Source organism: Bidens hawaiensis, unplaced genomic scaffold (assembly GCF_021521415.1).
Source record: "Bidens hawaiensis isolate Kalapana, Puna unplaced genomic scaffold, B.hawaiensis_p1.1 tig00057105_1, whole genome shotgun sequence".
Classification (NCBI taxonomy): domain Eukaryota; kingdom Viridiplantae; phylum Streptophyta; class Magnoliopsida; order Asterales; family Asteraceae; genus Bidens; species Bidens hawaiensis.
Window position 1 is genome coordinate 20911 of NW_027500313.1, and position 13314 is coordinate 34224.

At 32.2% G+C, this 13314-nt stretch overlaps 1 pseudogene across 1 annotated transcript; it reads left to right on the plus strand.

The window, feature by feature from the left end:
* The first annotated feature begins 5860 nt into the window (after positions 1-5860).
* On the plus strand, positions 5861-12439 carry LOC143601794 (uncharacterized; annotated as a pseudogene). The gene is made up of 6 exons (XR_013147720.1): positions 5861-6165; positions 6707-6886; positions 8726-8807; positions 8885-8992; positions 9091-9249; positions 12078-12439. The product of XR_013147720.1 is annotated as an uncharacterized LOC143601794 (transcript).
* Positions 12440-13314: the final 875 nt, after the last annotated feature.

Here is a 13314-nt window from a genome sequence, read left to right on the forward strand (position 1 = left end):
TTGTATTTTCTTCGAACATCATGTGGTTTCAACACTTCATACCACTTGGGTAGTTTTTATTTTTTATTTTTGCAGGATAACAGAATCTGCAACTTGAGTTGGTTTATTTGTGAAGGTATATAGGATTTTTTTGCTAACAATGTAACTTGCAAGTTCATATCGCATATTCAATTTCACATCATTGAAGATATTTTTTGTGCATTATGGGTGTCAATTTACCTAATGTCTTGATCTCCTATAATTTCTTCAACAGGTTTGTAACATATCATTTTCTTATTATCTTAACACTTGTTTGTATTAGTAAAAGCCAATTTTTCAGGTCACGGTAACCGGTGCAAGTAGTTAAGCGGAAGCAACAAAGATTTCACCAAGTACAATGCATATTTTTTAAGATAAAGTATCGAAATCAAGTTGTGAGTCCTTAAGTTTCTATTCAGTTTTGGTGGATTATATTGGAATGACAAGCTACATTACATCAAATGGGTTTAAAGTAAGGCTGGCAAAATGGGAGGGTCAGTTGAGGGTGGGTGACGGGTTAAAACGAGTTTGGGTCAACTGATTCTAGGGTTCAGTGGTGGTTTTGCTTTTTCCCATTCTAGAAAAAAAATTGAATTCGATTCAGCGTTTGAATACGTTTGTTTAAACGGATTATGGTTTCGTGTTTCTTAGTTGCTTGGTTTAATGGTGAAACATTTGTTTACTTCTCTCTTGATATTATTATTTAAACTTAAATTCTATTATTATTGTTTGACATTTTCCCTTTAATAATATATATTTATTATAAGGGTGACGCCAAGGAATTTGTAAATAGCCAGGAAGGATTATCTAAGTAATACAAGATGAACCTAAGCATGTAATTATTTTTAATGCACTTTGGGGCTAACAATGGAAAAAGCTATAAATAATTGTTCATCAGAATGTATGCATTTGCATGATTTCATATATCTAAAATATTGTGTCATTTTTTGGAGAAGTCATATGAGTTTCTCAAAAGATTATTTGACTAAGTTTCTCAAAAGATCATTAGAGGCAGCCATTGTTTCAATTAAAACTATTGTAACCAGTCATTTTTGGCAGGTAGAGTTTTGATATGCTTTTGTTTATGTAATTAAACCAATAATTATATATGTTTGTTTTTTTTCTTTTGTGTATACTTTAATTTAATTAACTATTTAATATAATTTGATTTAATAAATTTCAGTTGTATTAATTTTCTAATTTGATTTGATTTGATTTGTTGCTTCCAAATTTTGAAATGAGTATCCCTATTTTTCTTGCTCAAAATATCCTACGTTGACTTAATAATTAAAATTTAGAAAATTAAATTATCATATTATTATATGAGTAACAAGATAACTCATTATGATCATAAATATCAGATAATTAATTTAGCACAATCACATTTTATTAGCGTTTTAATTTTAATTGTTGTTTCTTAATTTTGAGTTGAGTTTCATAATTTTTCTTAATCACAATTTATTATGTTGACATGGTAATTCAAATCTTAGAAGTTTGAAATTAGTTAACTCCTAAATTTGAGTTATATGTTTAATGACATGTTTTCCAAACATTAATTTTCTCAATGCGAATTCTTTTCACAAACATACTTTTTCTTTGTTTTGAAGGTCAAATATACAAGTCATAATTTATTTTGACTCATCACCAGTGTATATCGTATACTCGACCCTCTGATTTTTATTATATTGTTATTATAATCGATTGTTGGCGCTGGCGAACATATTTACGTGAGCTATGTGGATTCAATGTAGTGGTTGGAAAGTACAAATGCGTTGGAGACTTGGAGATAATTGTTGATAAATTTAGTTCCAAGGTAAGTATTATCTATCCAATAGATAAGTCAAACATTGATGTTAAAGTCAAACTTTGTTACTTTAAAAATTAAAACAAAACAAAATGCTTAATATATATGCTCTTACAATATGAAACTTTTTCATTTAATAGTGATACCATATATTTCTCACTTACAGTAGTTTTATTACAAATTACTTTTCTCTTTTTAGGAAGTTTAGTTTTATAAACTAATAACAAAATTTAATACGGGCGAGATCGTTTCAAAAGGATTTTTGATTTAAAAATAGTTAACTTATGTATAGTTTAAAAAGAAATATGTATTTCAGAAATATTGTGTATAGAATATGTTGTGGTTTTAAATTACACGTGTTTGTTATACAATTTTTTTATTTCCACCCGTGTCGTACACGGGTTAATAACCTAGTATACTATATTGTATAAGCAAATTGATTCTTACACAGCATTAGTGTATGACTATACAATATTTGAAAGTGTGCATACACTACATCAGTTTTGTCTACACCACATTAGATAGGTCTAAACTACATTAGTTACGACTACACATATTTGAAAATGTGTCTACACTACATTAGTTTAGCCTACACTATATTAGATATGTCTACACTATATTAATTATGACTACAAAACATCTAAAAATGTTCCTACACTACATTAGATATGTACGCCCTACATTAGTTATGACTACACAACATTTGAAAGTATCCCTACACAACATTACGTAGCTACGTTACTAAGATAATCCTACACTAAATCAATTGATCAAAAGAAAAAAAAACATTGTGTAGGACGTTAAAATTTTTTTATAGATATATGTTGATCGTGTAGTCATTTGTCATTTAATCGTTCTCCAAGCATGTTGGTTGAGTATGAGTATGGTTGTGTAAGGATGCGCTGGTTGTTTAGGGACGCATAATTTAATAATCGATAAAACTGTATTATGGGTATAAAAAGATAGAATTTAATAATACGTTGCACATTATATTAGCGAGTGGCAGTCGATGTAGATATTTTAACCCACAATGACTATAATATCATTTCATGTGTTGTGAAGTAAAAATGTCAAAATAAATGAATAATAAAATTAAAAAGGACTAAAACTTAAACAAGAATATAAGTAAAAAGAAGAATATAGAACAAAAGCTACTTTCACATATCTTATTAACAATATATCGTTAGACTTGTTTAAAAATGTCATGTTAGGTTTATGTTATTAAAGAATAAATAATATTATTTAATTGTTAAAACAAATTTTGAAATGTAACTTATGTTGAATGGTTTAATTATCAAAAATAAAAATTAATCATTTTACTATAACACCCTTATATTTAAATAATTCAAAAATTAAAAAGAAATGATATGATTGGTTAGAATCTCTTCTCGCACTTCTCGCATTAACAATTATTTCTGAAATGAATCTAATCTTGTATATATATATATATATATATATATAACATAGAGGGATATAATAATTGAAGAAAATGAAAATTGAACCCGTATTGTTGAAGAATCGCGTGCGGATTATGCAAGACGTCATGGAAGGTTGCTTGGTAAGTTAGCTATTTGGGAGTTGTTTGGGGTTTGGAAAATCTAGAGAAGTATGAATATTGTTTAGTTGTTTGTTTACGTTGTTAAGTTTTAAGTTTGAATGTTGTTTAGTTATTTGTTTAAGTTGTTAAATTTCAAGTTTGAGTGTTGTTTATTTGTTTGTTTAAGTTGTTAAATTTCAAGTTTGAATGTTGTTTATTTTATTTATTTTTAAAGTATAATAACACTAGAATAAACATACTTTTTGTTTATTATCAATCTCAGGTACAAATACGTTTACATAGTAAAATTATTTAAGTAAAGTATCTGACTGAAACATTACAACTTTATTTTAGTTGTCTTTATTTCTTCGTTCTTAAATCTTCAATTGTCTTCATTTATTTATTATCATCTATAATTCTTGGATCGTCTTCAAAATCTTCATCATCGTTTTCCATGCCTTCGTCTTCCTCTTCTTCACCCGATACGCTGGAAGATAGTCCTTCTTCCACCTCTTGCTCATGAATTGTTCGTTCAAGTGGTATTTTGTATTCAAAATTTGGTTTGTTTTGTATACGATCCACCGCGTCTAAATGATTACTTAGACAAATGCACATCTCTAACAACTCCAGAGTGAGTTTTATTCTTCACATCGATAATACTTGGCCACTAAGAGAAAAAAACTGATTCCAAAGCTACCGTATAAGTTTGGACGCTTAGTACTTAATAGATCACGGGCCATAGCAAAAAGATTTGGAAATTCGTTTTGCTTTCCTTTCCACCAAGCCAAAACATCAAAATTTCAATATTCTTCGGCCGATACCCCTTCAACGTAGTTTGCTTTAGGATTGTGTCGGAGCAGCTTCCAAGCAAAGCTCCAATTAGAAGTTGGTCTTGTCGGAACCAAGGACGATAGTTGAGATTGCCTTTTCCCTCTATGAATTTTGGTGGTGGCTGGGTTACGCCATCTACATATTGGTCCAGATCGAGCCCGATTAGGGTGGACATGACTTGTTTCCTCCAAGATGGAAAATTGTTAGTTGTAAGCTTGGTAGAAAAATGAAAAATGGGTATGAGTGGTGATTTCAACGATGGTGGTAGACATGTTTGAAAGGAGTGGGTGGGGGGGGGGGGGGGGGAGAGAGTAAAACAAAATAATAATAAGATGAAAGGAAGGTGATTTGGATCGTGTATGCTCAAAGGAGTTGGGGTGCTCTGAATACCATATAGAAAGTAATATATTGTAGAATTGAATACATTAATTGCATAGTACATGTGTCCTATATAGACTAATTACAACATAGAAAGAGCATGATTTTAAGAGTAAAATATGCTAACATATTAGAATACAATAATTGTAATATACATTCTAATTTAAGTTCCTGTAACTTTGTCTTGCCTTATAGTTCCATCTTCTAAGTTTTTTTCAAGTGAAGTGATAATCAATTTATGTGTTTTGATTTTTCATAAAATATGTATCAGGTTATTCTTAAAATGAATTAAGTGCCTCATTAGTCATTATCACACCACATATTCATTAGCTTAGTTTGTTTAAACTCAATCTCGCTAAGAAGTTGTCAAACCAAAACTAATTAACGAGTAACATAGCCTTGTATTCTAATTCTGTACTTGAATGAGACACACCACTCTCTTTCTTGCCTTTTTCAAGACACAACATTAGATCCAATGAGATAACAATATCAAATAGGGACGCTTGGTTGTCGATGTGTTTCGTGCACATGTAAATTTTGGTTAAAGCGGAGGCGTGTGTACGAACCGATCCAAACTCACCCACTAGAAATCAAGATGTGAAACCAAATTAAATTTTATAATGATATTTAAATTAAATAGTATTTTTAAATGGTAACATACATGAAAATAGAATCGGGTACATTATGGGTGCAGAAGAGCGAAGCCTAGAATGGACCCGGGGTTCCCGCCCTCTCCCTCATTTTTTTTTCCCAACGTTGTAAGTTTATGCGTTTTTGTCTGAGATTTCTATACGTATTGATTCCCTCCGAAACAGGGTTCATCACTTTCAGTTTCTCTATAAAAAATGTCCAAGCTTTGTCAGTTGAAGTGCAAACAAGCCGAGCTGAGCGCAAGCTTGGCTCGTTTAACTTACATAGAACTCGAGATTGGCTCGTTACACTCTCCATTTCTAAAGCTCCAGCTCGAGCCCAATCCCGTTTAAACTCGACTTGCTCTAGCTTTTTACGAGCCGATTTTAGATAGTGACTTGTAACAGTAGGGGCGCAAACGAGCTGAACTGCTCGCGAGCTACTTGAAATCGACTCATGAAAAAACTTCATTGAGCTTCACCTATTGAGGTCGAACTAGGTCATAAGTTTAAACGAACCTATCATTTATTATAATTATAAACATATAAAGAAAAATAATTAATTAATAATAGTAAAATTAAAGGTTTGTGTAAGTTAAAACAAGCTTGGTCGTGCTCATGATTGAAGTTCCGTTACCGCATGTGTGTGTGTGTGTGTGTGTTTGAAAAGAAAGAAAGAAAGAAAGTGATCAGCAGCGGCGAAGAGAATCGAAGAAGATGAAGGCTGTGGTAATCACAACTCCGGGAGGTCCAGAGGTGTTAAAGCTGCAACAAGTAGAAGAGCCAAAGGTGAAAGACGATGAGGTATTGATCAGAGTGGAAGCACGGCTCTCAACAGAGCCGATACGCTTCAACGCCAAGGCAAGTACCCTCCGCCACCGGGAGAGAGCGAGTATCCGGGTCTAGAGTGTTCCGGAACCATCGAAGCCGTCGGCAAAAACGTAAACCGTTGGAAAATTGGAGATCAGGTCACTCACTTATCTATCTCTTCTCTTGTTTATTAATATGCTCAATTAATTAGTGACTGTTAGGGTTTATATTGCTGATTAGCTTTGACCGATTACTGATTTTAGGGGTCGATTAATTGAAATCGAATCGGTAATCGGCACCATGAACCGATATTTTACAACACCGGTTATACTTATAAAATCACATAATATGTACTGAGAATTCAATCTAATTTGACCTGAAACGGGTGAATCATGTGCAACATATAAGGTTTGGATGATCAATCTTCACTACACAAGTTACATTGGTTAGGAACCGAACCCAGGCCGTCCCTGAGAATCGCTAAAAAATTTGGAGCGAATGTGAGAAAAAATGGTTTTTTTTATTGGATTTAAACAAAAATGGGCTTATTGGGTTATGGTTTAGGTTGTGCAATTGTCCTGACTTTTTTATCACAAAGTTTTACATGAATGGCTAGATGTTCTTGTCATTAGATAATATGCAAATGCTGTGAAGCTTCTTGTTCTTTATGTCCAATAATATTGGAATATTGAAGTGCAGGCATGTGCTCTTATAAGTGGTGGAGGATATGCTGAAAAAGTAGCTGTACCCGCGGGTCAAGTTCTTCCTATCCCGTCTGGAGTTTCTTTGAAAGATGCTGCTAGCTTCCCGGAGGTCGCATGCACCGTTTGGTCAACTGTTTTCATGACAAGCAAGTTATCTTCAGGGGAAACATTTCTGGTAAAGTGTAAATTTTTTTCAATTTGATTTGTGTGCATTGAATCCCAAAATGGGCAAAAAGAATGGGCTAATGACTAGGCCTATAAACGAACCGGATGTTCAATGAATCCTTCGGCTTGTAAACGAACTGACCGTTCAAACGAACAAAAAAAATTGTTTGTTGAATTAAACGAACTAACAGGAACACATGCTTTGTTCGTTCATTTATGTTTCTGAACATTCGTTTATTTATGTTTGTTTGTGTTTGTTCATTTGGTAGAATCATGATGCATTTTGTAATGAAGTTTCAAGTTTGTTCTTTATGTCCAATAATATTGGAATATTGAAGTGCAGGCATGTGCTCTTATAAGTGGTGGAGGATATGCTGAAAAAGTAGCTGTACCCGCGGGTCAAGTTCTTCCTATCCCGTCTGGAGTTTCTTTGAAAGATGCTGCTAGCTTCCCGGAGGTCGCATGCACCGTTTGGTCAACTGTTTTCATGACAAGCAAGTTATCTTCAGGGGAAACATTTCTGGTAAAGTGTAAATTTTTTTCAATTTGATTTGTGTGCATTGAATCCCAAAATGGGCAAAAAGAATGGGCTAATGACTAGGCCTATAAACGAACCGGATGTTCAATGAATCCTTCGGCTTGTAAACGAACTGACCGTTCAAACGAACAAAAAAAATTGTTTGTTGAATTAAACGAACTAACATGAACACATGCTTTGTTCGTTCATTTATGTTTCTGAACATTCGTTTATTTATGTTTGTTTGTGTTTGTTCATTTGGTAGAATCATGATGCATTTTGTAATGAATCATGTACAGTTGGACCACTAATTTAGATGTGTTTGTTGAACATTATTGGATACTTAATGTATTAGATAGGCATGTTTGTTTGTGTTCGTATATGTTTATTCATTTATGCTTGTTTAATTATGTTTGTGAACTGTAAGTTTAGATGTTCAATGAACGAACATGAACATTATCATTTTCTTAGCGTAAGAACATGAACAAAAATATTTGTTTGATTAACTGTTCGTGTTTGGTTTGAGTTAAATGAATGAACATGACATGCCCATGTTCATGTTTGTTTGGTTCGTTTACAGGCCTACTAATGACACAAAATGGTTTTGTAAGTTTCAAGTTTACTATCAAGAACTCAATATTGTATCAAACATATATGCAACACCTCCAATACGGGTTAAGTAGAATAACCGTATGCCATAACATTAGTTGGTATATAACATTATTATTGAAGGTAGGCGGCGTGAAATATCTCCAAAGAGGAAAAATAAAAAAGATTAAGTTAAGTTCGATTTTCGTCCCTGAGGTTTGCCCATTCTATCTATTTGAGTACCAAGTCCAAATTGTTAACATATCATGGCTTGTGGCTTCAAAAGTTTAACCACGTGTGCCCTTTTCATTAACTGTGTTAGATTTTCTGTTAAATGGAAGGGTATTTCGGTCATTTTACACCTAAGGCACCCTTTATGTAATTTATAAAGTTAAGGGACTATTATATCAATTAAATTACATAGACAGTTCCTCAACTATAGATTTGTAGTTAATAAATTACATAAACAGTCCCTTAGGTATAAAATGACTGAAATACGCTTTGGTTTAACAAAAACTCTTAACAAAGTTTGCGAAAAGACGAAAACGGTTAAACATTTGAAACCACAGGTCTTGATACGTTAAGAATTTGGGCTTAGTACTCAAGTAGTTGAAATGGGTAAATCTCATGGACGAAAATGGAACGTAACACAAAGCTTTTAATTTTCAGGCAGTTGAAAAAATATTGGGATTTTTAAATTTCACTCTCGAAAGATATTTACTCAGAGCTTGTAAAACTTTTCAGATACATGGTGGTTCTAGTGGAATTGGTACATTTGCAATTCAAATTGCTAAATACCTCGGTATTAAAGTGTTTGTTACAGCAGGTAAACTATCGTTAATTATTCATATAATTAACCATGGTTATTTGCAACCATACAACCATAATGTATTTGTTTTTTAGGGAGCGAGGAAAAATTGAAGGCGTGCAAGGATCTTGGAGCCGATGTTGCCATCAACTACAAAACTGAAGATTTTGTTGCAAGAGTAAAGGAGGAAACCGGAGGGAAAGGTGATAACCATTTGACTCAAAAGTTGACTTTTCAAACCATTGTTCTCGATGATTCTTCACAAATCTTAATGTTTAACCTTGGATGAGCCGAAAAACAGGTGTTGATGTTATATTGGATAATGTTGGTGGGCCTTACTTCCAGAAGAATCTAGAGAGTTTAGGCATGGATGGCAGGCTTTTCATCATTGGTTTCATGGGTGGAGTGAAAACCGAAGCAAATTTATCATTGATGCTTGGAAAGCGGCTCACTGTGCAAGGTATAATACTAAAGACCCCTTTGCGTTTATTTTTGAATTTTGTTTGTATATCCTTCCAAGATGACTGAAAAGAGTTTTGATCAAACGTTTTTGGTTTGTTTCATCTTGGATAATTACAGTTCATTGAAGAATCCACGTACCAAAGACCATGCCCTTAAAAACTTATTTTGATGGATATTCTTTATGTAAAAGTGGTGTTTTTTAAAAAAATTATGTAAATTGTGTTTTCTGAAAAATATTGGTAAAAACGACTGGTATATATATATAGGGTGAGGATCCTAAGAGAAATTTTTGAAATTGAGAACTTTGAGAACCATTTTAAGCCACAAAAAAACCTTTTAATTAAATAATAAAAAAAATTATAAAACGAAAAAAAACAAAAATTTTAAAAAATAAAAAAACCAAAAAATATTTTCTTTTATCCCGGTTTCATAAAAAAAACATAATTATACACATATGTATATTTGTATTTAATCTCGATTTTCATAATGTATAAATATGTACATTATCATTTATCTTAATTGTATATATGTGTATAAAGAAATAACATGTATAAAATTAAAAAGCTAAGTATTATACATATGTGTATAATTTTGCTAAATTGATATTTTTTTTTTTCAATTTTTTTATATTTTTTTATGAACTGGGATGAAAAATAAAAATTTTTGGTTTTTTTTACTTTTTTTATTTTCACGTTTTTTTTGTTTTATAATTTTTTTAAGAAGAGTGTTTTTTGAGGTTTAATGGTTCTCAAGGTTCTCAATTTCAAAATAGTTCTCACATGATCCTAATCCTATATATATATATACTAGCTTTAGAAATCCGTGTATTACTCGAGATAAATTAATGTATAAATGCAATAATTAATTTAATACAAATAAAAAATGACAATTAAGTCTCTTTATATTATGTAAAAAAATGTATTATAAATATAGTCATTTTATATCATCAAATATATTTGAATTTTAAATCAAGAATGGATTGTTCTACCATCGGTATACAATAATGAAACAATGCCACTGGAAACAACATTTAAAACAATGAGGCATTTGAAAGATGTATCTAAAGTCTTTCACACAAATGTTTTACATTCCATACCCGACCATAGAGGAAAAAAACACTAGATTTTCCTTTTTGAACAGCTTTCATGTTGTCCTTATAAACACACTGTTGTTCAACTATCACAATAGTCTTATAATAAATATAAAAAATGAAAATTTTGTCTTATGATTTTTAAGACTGAATATTTGTAAAAAAGAAATAAAAACAAATTATTATAGTTTTCTTTAATATGAAGATGTCTCAAAAAATTGAATGTTAATGTACTCTTTTAAACATAAACTCTTTTATATATACATTTCAATTTTAAAGAAAATATATTTATGTTACGTAATTATTATATTAATATATATTTTATATTAAGTATGGTTAGAATATAATTTATGGAATTAATAATTCAATCAATGGGGATTGACCAATTAATACGGCATCTTGAATTTATAATCAATACTATATTTGAACCAAGATTTTTTTTTCTTTTCCATCAATAGAAAAGAAGTGATTTTGGCGGGAATTTGATAGTAAGAATTAACTTCAGAATGCCATGTGTCCAGAATTATTTTCTTTTATTAGTATAGGTAGATAGGTAGATATATATATTGTATGATTTACGCCCTGCTTGCGGTGCGCACATATAATGTATATATCTGTGAACCCTTGGGTGGGCAAAAGTAAAATTGCACTAATTTTGACGTTATTTTTACTAATCACGTGAAAATAACGTTAAAAGTGGCGGAAGGTTAATCAGGCATCATGTGGTGGCGTTGATAGCCGAAAGACAAGGGCACATGCACCAATCAGCCGGTGTCCCGATGATTGAGTGTTATGTGTCTTATGTCCAAGGCTTGATTCAAAACTACTATCGAGCCGGGGGTCTCACCGGAAGCAGCCTCTCTATCCTTATGGGATAGAGGTAAGGCTGTCTACATCTTACCCTCCTCAGACCCTACCATAGCATTGCTATTGGTGGGATATACTGAGTACGATGATGATGATGATGATATATTGTCTGATTTGTTAAAGTAGGGTGTGCATGGGTCAGTTTTGTGCTCAAACCGAACCAAAAACCGAAATTTTGGTTTTTGAGTTGTTGAAAGCCGCTTGATTTAGGTCTTTTTGGTGTCTGTTTGGGTTCAGCTCGATATTTCAGTTTTACCATTTGTCCTTGAAAATTTTGGGCTGAAAAAGCATTGGTCCAAAATAATGAATTTGGTACTAAAACTTTGGTTCTAAATCCTATTAGGGGCAATTTCATAGAATAGTAACCAAGTTTCAAAAGTGTTCCAATTATCATAATTTGGGCTAAAATATTTGTGCAATACCTATATAATAAGTTCTTATAAAGTGTACTTGTATTCAATTAGAAATTGAAATCTATAAATTCGGTTTGGTTCATTTTTTTTCTGGTTTTAGTTACATGCAAAACCAAAACCGAACTGAAAGTTTGTTTTTCACGGAAACATAAAACCAAACTGTTAGTTTTTATTTGGGGTTCGGTTTTTCTGGTTTCATGCACACTATATCCGTATTATCAGACAATGGGTTCTCTCTCAATTCTTACAAAATCTCATTTTATTGTTTCTTTCTTTTTTCATTTAACATATGATTAAGTTTTTTCTTTAATAATTTGTATCATTAAATAAAAAATTTAAATAAGCAGTATTGTTCAGTCTTATTATATCTACACTTCGATATGAATTTTATTGAAAACTTATTTGTATACAAAAATACGTTTTTTTTATATCATAATATAATTTTTGTTGATGCAGCTGCGGGTCTGAGAACCCGAAGTATAGAAAAGAAAGCGGAAATAGTGAGTGATGTGGAGAAGAATGTATGGCCTGCAATCGCACAAGGGAAGGTGAAGCCTGTTGTTTACAAGTACTTCCCTTTATCTGAAGCAGGGGAGGCTCACAAGCTTATGGAAACCAGTGCACACGTCGGGAAGATACTCCTACTTGCATGAACCTTGGGCCTTGTTTGTACTTCAAATGATGATATTCATTCATGATACAAAAGGGCAATGTAGCAGGAAATTTGTGTTTGTATTCAGTATGAAACTTGTGTGTTGGTAATACTGTCAAAAATCAAGTTCAAAGGATAATAAAAGGTGATGTTCTAAAAAGGGTTTTAGGTGGTACAAGTACAACTAAACTAGGGGTGAACAATAAACGAACCGTTGACCAAAAACCAATGAAACTGAACCAAACTAACCGAAATCCGTTATCGGTTCTTTTTGTACCCTTGGTTAACCAGAATTAACTTGACCAGTCCGGAGAATTCATCTTTTCATATATATCTAGCTTTTGTACCCTCATTTCATGTATTTCATGTTTTAAACCTTTATTTCATGTTACACATCATGTATTATGTCTCCATTTTATGTAATTATAAGCAAAAACTTAAGCCAAAGTATGGTTTTTGTTATTAACCGAAATTAATCAAACCGAATTTTATGTAATTATAAGCAAAAACTTTATCCCACATATGGTTTTGATTATTAATCGAAATTAACAAACCTAAAACTGCCAAACCAACCAAACCAAACCGTGCACAACCATAGTGACAACAATGTGCCTAGCGAATTACAACGGTGTGTCTAACCTTCCAGGTTTGGGTCGCTGTTGTAATGAGATTTAATGCGCATTGGGTATAAACTTTAAACCATTTAACAAACTTAACACAAAACCCTTTTCTAAAACTACTACCCAAACCGCCCAGCCTATTGGAAAACCCGAGAATCCATATTACATTCAGATTTAGATTTATGGTCTAAATCAAGCTCCGAGAGTTTGGTATGGCACGCTTGCCGACCATGATAACGGCTTCAAACGAGGGACTGTCGACTATACTTTATTCTATAAGAATATTGGTGATGATCTTCTCCTCGTTCAAATTTATGTCGATGACATTATCTTTGGGTCAACAAACGACACGTTTTGTAAGGATTTTGAGAAGTCAATGCAAACAAAGTTCGAGATGAGCTCGATGGGAGAGATGAACTTT